Source organism: Monodon monoceros, unplaced genomic scaffold, assembly GCF_005190385.1.
Source record: "Monodon monoceros isolate NGI ecotype Baffin Bay Population unplaced genomic scaffold, NGI_Narwhal_1 Super_Scaffold_8, whole genome shotgun sequence".
In the NCBI taxonomy this organism is placed as follows: domain Eukaryota; kingdom Metazoa; phylum Chordata; class Mammalia; order Artiodactyla; family Monodontidae; genus Monodon; species Monodon monoceros.
In genome coordinates this window covers 74,968,384-74,979,034 of record NW_021703785.1, presented here as the reverse complement: position 1 = coordinate 74,979,034, position 10,651 = coordinate 74,968,384, and the positions used below count along the sequence as shown (strand labels likewise).

Here is a 10,651-nt window from a genome sequence, read left to right as displayed (position 1 = left end):
TTTCAAAATAAGAAAAAGTTTGTTCATGCTTCAGTGTGGAGAATAGATGAGGGGCAGAGAGGGGAGACAGGGCTCTGCTGCTGGGCGGAGGGCTGGGGCCAAAGGGATGGGGACAGGGCCTGGCTCCTGGGGGTGGAGGGGCAGTCGAGGGCCGAAGCCCAGGACGGAGCTCCGGCGGTGGCTGTCCAGGAGGGGGCTCTGCATGTTGGGGACATGCTGGGACACAGAGGACCTTCTGCCCTACACCGGGGGTTGTCTGCACACAGATGGCATTTAGGGCCTCACATGGGCACTACTGCCCAGCAAGGGCCTAGAGTGGGACTACAGCCAGGGGAACCCAGCGGTCAAGGGTTAAGAGGCCGTGTGGAGAAGGACACCTGCTTCCTGACCCTCCTTAAACCAGTGGGACCCACTGCCCTTCAGAAAACACCAGCTTACTGTGGACAAGCTGCTAGAACAGACTCCAGGTTCAAAGACCGACAAAGAGCTACTGTGAATTAAACCCGATATCTCACCAGTCGTTAGTTTATTGTTTCTTTATATATATATATATACACACACACACACACACACACACACACACTTATTTATTTATTTATTTTATTTTGGCCGCGTTGGGTCTTCATTGCTCTGCGTGGTCTTTCTCTAGTTGTGGCGAGCAGGGGCTACTCTTCGTTGCGGTGCGCAGGCTTCTCATTGCGGTGGCTTCTCTTGTTGTGGAGTACAGGTTCTAGGCGCGTGGGCTTCAGTAGTTGTGGCACACGGGCTCAGTAGTTGTGCCTCACGGGCTCTAGAACGCAGGCTCAGTAGTCGTGGTGCACGGGCTTAGTTGCTTCATGGCACGTGGGATCTGCCCGGACCAGGATCTGCCCGGACCAGTTCTGGAGCTGCTCTCTGCGCAAACAACACACATAAGCTCACAGCTCTGTTTCAGCCACAGGTGCTGCACAGCAGACAAACGGTCTGCTCTTGCTTTTCCACTTCACGATTTATCTGAGAGGTCATTCCTCACCGTCATGTATCGAACTGCTTCCTTTGTTGTAGTAGCTGGTGTGCACATTTCAGATGTTTATGTACATTGGAAAATAATGTCCAAAAAGATTGCACTCACAGTATGTGAGACTTTCTAAAAATGAGCGCCCATGTTGTCATTCTCTACCCAGAAAATGAACTGAGAACAGGCATGAATTATTCATCCATCCACAGAAATGGTGAGTCAGGTAAGTGAGCAAAGCTGTGTAAGGGAAGAATGTACAATTCTGCCTAAAATGTGGGTAAACTGGGACATTCTGTTTCTGATATTCAGAGGCAAACTATTAAATACCAGAGAAGCACCCAGCACCCAGCTGGAGTTGAATGTGCTTCACAGAGCAAATCAGGCTCCCTGTAGGCAAACCCGAGGGCTATGGTCCAGGATGGGGCAGGCTGGGCCAGCCCCGCCAATGACTCACAGAGGGGAGAGCGCCCTACATGGGCAGGCCCTGCATTTGCAGGCCTGGGTCTAACGACTTTGGACTTCAATTTTTACTTCTTACGGCGAGGTGGTTAGATGGTAAATCAATTATGGTGTATCCATATCCATACGCTGTTGATCTTTTAAAACTTTTACGTAACTAGAAATTGTCATTCATAAGAGTTTTAGAAATCTGAAAAAAAATTATTACAAGTGGGGTGAGAAACAGGTACAAATAATTTATTTAAATTTTGTTTTTAACTAATGCATAATGAATTGATTTTTTCTTAGTGTACACATGTAATCTTAGACAACGCTAATGTTCTGAGCCAGTATCAACTGAAGTCTATCCAAAAGAACCATATTTATATTGCAAACCCAGATTTTATATGGGAATCTATCAAAGAAAGGAGACTGGTGGACGTAAAGAATTATGATCGGGCTTCCCTGGTGGCGCAGTGGTTGAGAGTCCGCCTGCCAATGCAGGGGACACGGGTTCGTGCCCCCGGCTGGGCCCGTGAGCCATGGCCGCTGAGCCTGCGCGTCCGGAGCCTGTGCTCCGCAACGGGAGAGGCCACAACAGTGAGAGGCCCGCGTACCGCAAAAAAAAAAAAAAGAATTATGATCCCTGTAAGTCACTGGACATCACACCAACTCCTGATCAAAAGGCAAGCAGCTTTGCTATTTCATATCAAGTGCTTAATGTATTAGAGGTTCTATAGTAAATATTTTGGTTTGTCAACGATATTATAGACAAAGGATTGTCCAGAAATACTATGAAAATAAGTAGTCTTATTATTATTTCAGAAAATGGGCAGCAAACTAGTGAGGGACAAAAGACTACTTTAGCAATAGAAATGGATTTATCAATATTCACTGTGGTGTGGTCAGATTCAAAATGACTACAAAAACATTCATAATCTCAGAAAACCTGAAGTGTAATTTTTTTTTACTCTATGCAAAGTTTTATTGCAGTCATACAAAGGTTACATTAGGTCAAATACAAAAAATACTATGATGTAGTTTTACATTTATTAAACTACAGTTCAAAGCTTAAATTTGCACGTTCTATATACACTAAACATATCTACTGAAGTCACACTGTTCTTCCACTGACATTTGATATATGTGAGTGAAAGACATTAACTTTACAGACTTTTTAACATGAACCCTTAATATAAAACTGTGTACTACTTGTATGTAAATGGTTTAATGGGGAACCTAGTTAATGGGCTTCCGTTGCCACTCAGTCATCCATTTTGTTGCATATTTTATTTTAAATGCTTAAGGGGTAGGGCAAACTGGTAAGTTTAAATCTGGATACATTATCTAAATCTCCCAATTACCCCCAGTGAATTATAGATGAAAGCTGATTTCATCTGGTTCCAAATACCTATTACTAATAGTTTTTGTTTCCAAGAGAATTAACAGAATAAGATTGTTCACATTTTTTCCACACTGGAACGTAGACCAGACAAGCTTCCCCTGCAACTTCAGATCTAAAGAAGTGTTAACACCTGTTTAAGCTTCAGTGGAGAAGCTGTCTTGTAGCCTCGGCCGAGTGAATGAAGGCACAAAGAAGAAGCTTTCATCCTTGTGTCTGATGTGATTCCAGCATCCTGCATCTCATGCCAATCACTGAATAACATCATGTAACAAATGGCTGGCCTGTGAAAAATCATTAAAAGCAGAAGGTTCATGGAAAGAATTTTCTCCCATGTTATCAGAGAAAAGCCAATCTCCCACATACAAGAAGAAGAGTTTTCCACAATTTGATCAACCTCATCACAGGATGGACGGCAAGGGCTGCTTGTAAACATCTTCCTTGTATTTCTTGTGAATGGGATGGTATTTAAGTCCTTCGACAGTTTACTTGCAACATAACCATAAACAACATCATCCATATAATACATGAAGGCTGGTTCATCACTTCTGGTTTTTCTATTCCAGAGAAAAATGTATCATTTTCAACAACTTTCCTTGCAATGATATTAACAGCAAATGTAAATGCAGAAGACACACAGTATCTTGCAGGTCCTGAAGTTATCTTAACGCCAGATCCTTCAGGAAAGTGGACATCAAGCAAAGAGCTGGCAACATGATTAACCTCTTCCAGCTGAAGTTTGTTCCTGTGACGTCCCCACCAACGTCTAACATGTTCATTGTGGAGCCAAGTTCTCCAGCCATGTCACACACACTGGGCATCTGATAGAGCGTGGGCATATACTTGAGATTCTTTGCAGACCCTTGAAACATGAAATTTAACCCCATTTTTAAAATAATATATTATCTCATTTATTTTATTTATTTATTTATTTGGCTGTGCAGGGTCTTAGTTGCGGCTTGCGGGATCTTCAGTTGCAGCATGCAAACTCTTAGTTGTGGCATGTGGGATCTAGTTCCCTGACCAGGCATTGAACCCAGGCCCCCTGCATTGGCAGCGCAGAGTCTTAGCCACTGGACCACCAGGGAAGTCCCCTTAACCCCAGTGATTTAGACATCAAGTTCCTTAGCACATTCCAGAAACATGCCTACTGCTCTTCAGGGTAAGTGCCACACTTCATGTTACAGTGTTCACCTCCAGTATTACCTTCTGCTGCCATAGGTAGTAAGGCCCTAAGGGAAGGGGAGGACGATGGCCCGACTGCTCTACATCAGCAGCAGCAAACATGGAGCCTGCAGAGTGCAGAGGTGTGTGGATGTTGCCAGCACCCCCAGATCCAGGACAGATGAACCAAGTGAACCTAATGAAATACAGTCTTGGCATTTGGGTGACGGTGTGCAGTTTTCTTCAATTGGACTCCATCATCACATGGCATGATATTCACTCCAACTTTTGCTGCATACTTTATCTGAGATGCTTGCTTGCAAGTACTTGTATAAATTATGTTTTCTGGAGATACACCCAATTCTTGCACTGCAGCCATGTCAGTTTAACTGGAACAAAGCAAGTCCAGATCCAAGAGCTGCCAAGATCTCGAGTACAGCTGGAGTGGCACTTTACCACGTAGGATGGCTTTATCTGAGCCACTTTGTTCTGCCACTGACTGCATTTCTTCACAGTCTTTCCAAGATCTCCCACAAAAAAATGCATTTTCTCCCGTCAGGGTATGTTCGTAAACATAGCCATCAATAACATTTGCAAGGTGTGTTCCTTCATCCGACAGGCCAGCTGAGCACTTCGCATTGCACATCTCAACCATGTTGCAGAAAGCTGAGAGTCATAACCCAGGCAAAACAAGAGACAGGCCACTAAGCCTTCTGTCTGGGTCCTTAGAATATGCAACCCAACAGACAACCTAGGAGATGACCCCACTCTCAGCTGGGTTCCCAAAGTGGCTTGCCGTTGATGTCGGACTGCTCTCTGCACAGCACTTCTCCTTGGCCTCCAGGTGGTTGTGTGCTTGGTCAGAAAGCTCACCTTGAGATAACAGCCCAAAGCATCTTCTCTTTGTTTGGTGGAATTTTTAAAGAGGGATGTGGTTGCCTTGAGCAGAAACACCCAAGGTGGCTGGGGGGCGCCCAGGCCTGTGGAGAGAGACAGCGTGGGTCACGCATGCACCACACCAGCTGTGCTCTCCAGTAGAAACCTGTCTCCTTTATAAACCCAAATTTTAGTTTGGAATCTGGCCCAAACGAAAGCCTCTTGACATAGAGAAATGCACTCCTCATCAAAAGTAAAGCAGTTTTTGCAAATCAAAACCACAACAATGTATCACCTCACACCAGTCAGAATGGCCATCATCAAAAAGTCTACAAATAACAAATGCTGGAGAGGGTGTGGAGAAAAGGGAACCCTCCTACGCTGCTGGTGGGAATGTGAACTGGTGCAGCCACTGTGGAGAACAGTATGGAGGTTCCTTAAAACACTAAAAATAGAGTTGACATATGATCCAGCAATGGATTTCACTGCTTGATCTTTATCAGAAGAAAATATAAACGTTAACTGGAAAACGTACCTACACCCCGGTGTTCATAGCAGCACTATTTACAATAGTCAAGACATGGAAGCAACCAAAGTGTCCATCAACAGACAAATGGATAAAGAAGATGTGGTGTATGTATACAATGGAATACTACTGGGCCATAAAAAATAATAAAATTCTGCCAATTGCAACAACGTGGATGGGCCTGGAGGGTATTATACTCAGTGAAATAACTCAGACAGAGAAAGGCAAATGCTGTATGTTTCCACTTATATGTGGAATGTAAAAAATAAAACAAACGAATGAAGATAACAAAACAGAAATAGACTCACAGATATAGAGAATCAACTAGTGGTTACCAATGTGGAAAGGGAAGGGGGGAGGGGCAGGATAAGGGTAGGGGATTAAGAGGAGCAAACTACTGTGTATAAAATAAATAAGGGGCTTCCCTGGTGGCACAGTGGTTGAGAGTCCCCCTGCCAATGCAGGGGACACGGTTTTGTGCCCCGGTCCGGGACGATCCCACATGCCGCGGAGCGGCTGGGCCCGTGAGCCATGGCCACTGAGCCTGCGCGTCCGGAGCCTGTGCTCCGCAACGGGAGAGGCCACAACAGTGAGAGGCCCGCGTACCGCAAAAAAAAAAAAAAATTAAAAAAAAAAATAAATAAGCAACAAAGATATATCATACAGCACAGGGAATATAACCATTATTTTGTAATAACTTTAAATGGAGTATAATGTATAATAATGAATCACTATGTCATACACCTGAAGTGAATATAATATTGTAGATCAACTCTACTTCAATTTAAAAAATCAGGCAGGGGACTTCCCTGGCGGTCCAGTGGTTAAGACTCCGCAGTCTCAATGCAGGGGGATGGGGTTCAATCCCTGGTCAGGGAACTAGATCCCACGTGCATGCCGCAACTAAGAGCCCGCATGCCACAACTAAAAGATTCCACATGCCATAACTAAAGACCCCGCAGACAGCAATGAAGATCCCGCGTGCCGTAACTAAGACCCATCGCAGCTAAATTAATTAATTAATTAAAAGGCAGGCAGTTCTATTTTTTTAAATTAAGGTATTGTTGATTTATAATGTGTTAGTTTCTGGTGTACAGCAAAGTGATTCTGTTATACATATATGGTTTTTTTCAGATTCTTTTCCATTATAGGTTATTACAAGATATTGAATATAGTTCCCTGTGCTGTACAGTAGGTCCTTGCAGGCAGTTCTGATAAATATTAATTTATAAGAACATGATGTATGTTAGATATCATATTGTATGATATCAAGTGAATTATTTATAACAGCTTTAGAAATCTAAATGTTGTGGTGTGATGCAGCCTCTCTAGACAAACGATTACCCAGAACTGCTGTTATATCAGTCTTTCTTGCTATCTCAGACATTGGCAGCTAAAACAAAATAGGATAGTAAAGTCCTTTTATATTGAAAATATTTTTCAACATCCAGTAATACAGTCAGATTCAGAACTGCTACAAATACACTGATGACTTTTGAAATCTCTATAGAACTGGAAAGACATTCTTGCATCAGAAGTTATTCCTATATCATAATAGATAGTGTTACGATTCCTCTATAAGAAAAATATGAAGCAAAAGTTGTCTGGCCTCACATAGAAGCCTTGGTTCCCTCTAAACTAGAGCCTCCGCAGTTCCTTCGCTGGTGACACAATGGTGCTCAGAGCTCATTCTGACCCACAGTAACACTTTTCATGACTATGCTTACCGTAATCTCCAGAAGAGAAAAATGGCATTTGAAACTGTGTACCTATCAGTCAGTTCTCCTCACATGCCTAATAAATAGAATTACAATGATTTGTTTTCACTATCTTTTAATCTACCTTCCTCTTTTCCCACTTGTCCTTGGATTACTAATAACCAGAGCTAATTTAAGGACACCTGAAAGACTAGCATGGCAGATACGACCATGTTCAAGAAGCTTAATAATTCCAACATTTATTGTTAACTAATTTTAATAAATCTCCGAGTAGTAAACGTGTTTTGTTTGTTTTAATTCTAGAAGTGAAAACTGATGATCCATCCCTGAACAATTCCACAGAGAAGGAAAATACTGTTGAACTCACTAAGTAATCTACTTCTGATCCTTAAGACTCGACATAGTTGGCAAAATGTTTTGTAAACCTCAAGCACAGTATTAAAAGGCTATTAGTAATTCAGTATTTTTTGTACTATTTTAATTTATCTTGCTTATCTCTCTTTTTTTTAAACAGAGTCACAGATTTACTTATTTATTTTTGGCTGTGTTGGGTCTTCGCTGCTGCACGCGGGCTCTCCTCTAGTTGCGGTGAGCAGGGGCTACTCTTCATTGCGGTGCGCAGGCTTCTCATTGCGGTGGCTTCTCTTGTTGTGGAGCACGGGCTGTAGGCATGCGGGCTTCAGTATTTGTGGCACGTGGGCTCAGTAGTTGTGGCTCGCGGGCTGTAGAGCGCAGGCTCAGTAGTTGTGGTGCACGGGCTTAGTTGCTCCCCGGTGTGTGGGATCTTCCTGGACCAGGGCTCGAACCCGTGTCCCCTGCATTGGCAGGCGGATTCTCAACCACTGTGCCACCAGGGAAGGTCCTCTAACTCTTTATTAAGTTTTTATTTATTTAAGACTTACTCCAACTGCTATAATGATAACTATTTTTATCTTGTCAGCGTTGTATGAGATTAGATGTTAATTGTTAGATTGATTTTAAAAAAGAAAAACCACTGGAGGTGAGATTTGAGCAGTCTGCTCACTCTGTTACCTTCCTGAACAGCCTTCAGAGTAAAGACAGTTCATTACTCTCTACCTGATATTTTAAAAAAATGGAAGTAACACAACCTTCCCCAAATGCAGTATATGAGTCTAAAGTTCTACATGGCTTCTTAAAGCATACGTACCCCAAACTGCAATATCAATTAGACATCACATTTGATTTTACTTTGTTAATCTTCGTGTTAAAGGAGAGAACAAATATCAAAATTAAAAGTACAAATTATAAGTCTGACACCTTTAATTAAATAATTAATTAGTTAGTTAATTCGTTTATTTATTTATTTATTTGCGGTACGCGGGCCTCTCACTGCTGTGGCCTCTCCCGTTGTGGAGCACAGGCTCCGGACACGCAGGCTCAGCGGCCATGGCTCACGGGCCCAGCCGCTCTGTGGCATGTGGGATCTTCCTGGACCGGGGCACGAACCCGTGTCCCCTGCATTGGCAGGCGGACTCTCAACCACTGCGCCACCAGGGAAGCCCCGTTTATTTATTTTAAAGCGGAGCTGACTGTAGTCCAGAGAGGTGTGGGTCTGTCTGGAGTGACCGGCTTCTAAGGGTCAGAGCCCAGAGTGAACACAGGCCTCCTGCCTCTGTGAGGGGCCTCTGCTTCTGCTTCACATCACCGCCGCCATCCACTGCAGCCTCGCTATAGAATCAGAGCTCCAGAATTATGTGAAGGAGAAATCCAGTTCATTCCACAAGACCTTTTAACCATCTTTAGAATATCTAAGGAGGCATTAGGGACTTATAATGTATTTTGTATAGAATTAGGAGATCTACAAGAAGAATTTTATGGAAATTCTGTTTAAAAGTTCATTTTAATGTTAAAATTTTATTATACAAATTTCAGGTTTTATACAGAGAATGTTGGAATTCTTCAACATTCCTCAAGATTTTGAAGTTGCAAAATATAACACCTTGGTAAAAGTAAGAGTCTGATTTCTATTTGGGGGAACAGAACTGTTTGAAAGTTCTGTTCTAATTATTTTCCTGTTTGATAACTTTTTTGTTGTTTGAAAAGTTGTGCATATCCTGAATAAATATTCCTTAGTATATGAGTTGATTTTTAATAGTCAAGAAAATTTTTACATTTAAAATTTAATGTTTAATTTTTAGCTTATTGTAAAAGAAATGCATGCTTATAATAAAAATGTAAACAGTATAAAATCTTAATATGACATTAAAAAATAAAGGTACTCCTCCCTGTTATTAACAGTTTCTTGTATTTTAAGAGTAGGCACCAAGTCTACTTTGACACCAAGTATTTATACTATGTTGAATTTCCATTATTTTTCATTAGAAAGAAAAACAAAAAACTTTTCCTGCGACGTCATACAAATGCAAAATAACACCAGCATTCAAAATGATGTTCCATTTGTATCTTTTAGATATTTTAATAAAATGTTACTTGAAAATAACATTTCTTCTGTGATTAAGAAAATATGAAAAGTGGTACAGTTTAAACATATACAGGTGTATCTATAGCAAAAATACTGGAAGGAAATATAACAAAATATTAATAGTGATTATATATCTGTAGTAGGACTTCAGATGATTTTTATTTTTTCTATTTACTTTCTATATTTTCTAAATTATATCTGCAAATGAACATGTATCAGTTTTATAATCAACATTTTAAAATGGCGTGTATGGCTTGTTATTTAATGAATGCAGCTTATGAAAGAACAACCTGTTTTCCAGGTAGGGACAGAGGGAGGTAAAGAGACGGCCATGGTGGAGCTGAGGTGCCCCCAGAGCCCCAAGGACCCCGGGGACCACAGCTTTCTGATATCCGCACACTTCCTCCTGGCCGACGGCATCGAGGTACAGTCTTCATGTTGACTCCTATGTGTTTATCCACCTTGCTCATAGCTAATTTCTCAGCAAAGGAAAACACTCCCTGGGGTGCAGTTTCCTGCTCCTGTTCTGAGTCACTTATGGAAACTTTCCTAATGTCCACACCTCACAGAGATCCCTTCACACACTTCAACCCATTCTGAGGGTTGTCTTTTTGTCTTGTTTATGGTTTCCTTTGCTGTGCAAAAGCTTTTAAGTTTAAGTCCCATTTGTTTATTTTTGTTTTTTATCCATTACTCTAATAGGTGGGTCAAAAAAGATCTTGCTGTGGTTTATGTCAAAGAGTGTTTTTCCTATGTTTTCCTCTAAGAGTTTTATAGTGTCTGGTCTTACATTTAAGTCTTAAATCCATTTGGAGTTTATTTTTGTGTATGGTGTTAGGGAGTGTTCTAATTTCATTCTTTTACATGTAGCTGTCCAGTTTTCCCAGCACCACTTATTGAAGAGGCTGTTTTTTCTCCATTGTATATTCTTGCCTCCTTTATCAAAGATAAGGTGACCATATGTGCATGGGTTTATCTCTGGGCTTTCTATCCTGTTCCATTGATCTATATTTCTGTTTTTGTGCCAATACCCTAACTGTCTTGATTACTGTAGCTTTGTGGTATAGTTTGAAGTCAGGGAACCTGA

The 10,651-nt window shown here is 41.6% G+C and overlaps 1 pseudogene; it reads right to left on the bottom strand.

The window, feature by feature from the left end:
• Nucleotides 1–2,974: 2,974 nt before the first annotated feature.
• LOC114888100 lies at nucleotides 2,975–4,656 on the bottom strand (annotated as a pseudogene).
• Between the last annotated feature and the right edge of the window lie 5,995 nt (nucleotides 4,657–10,651).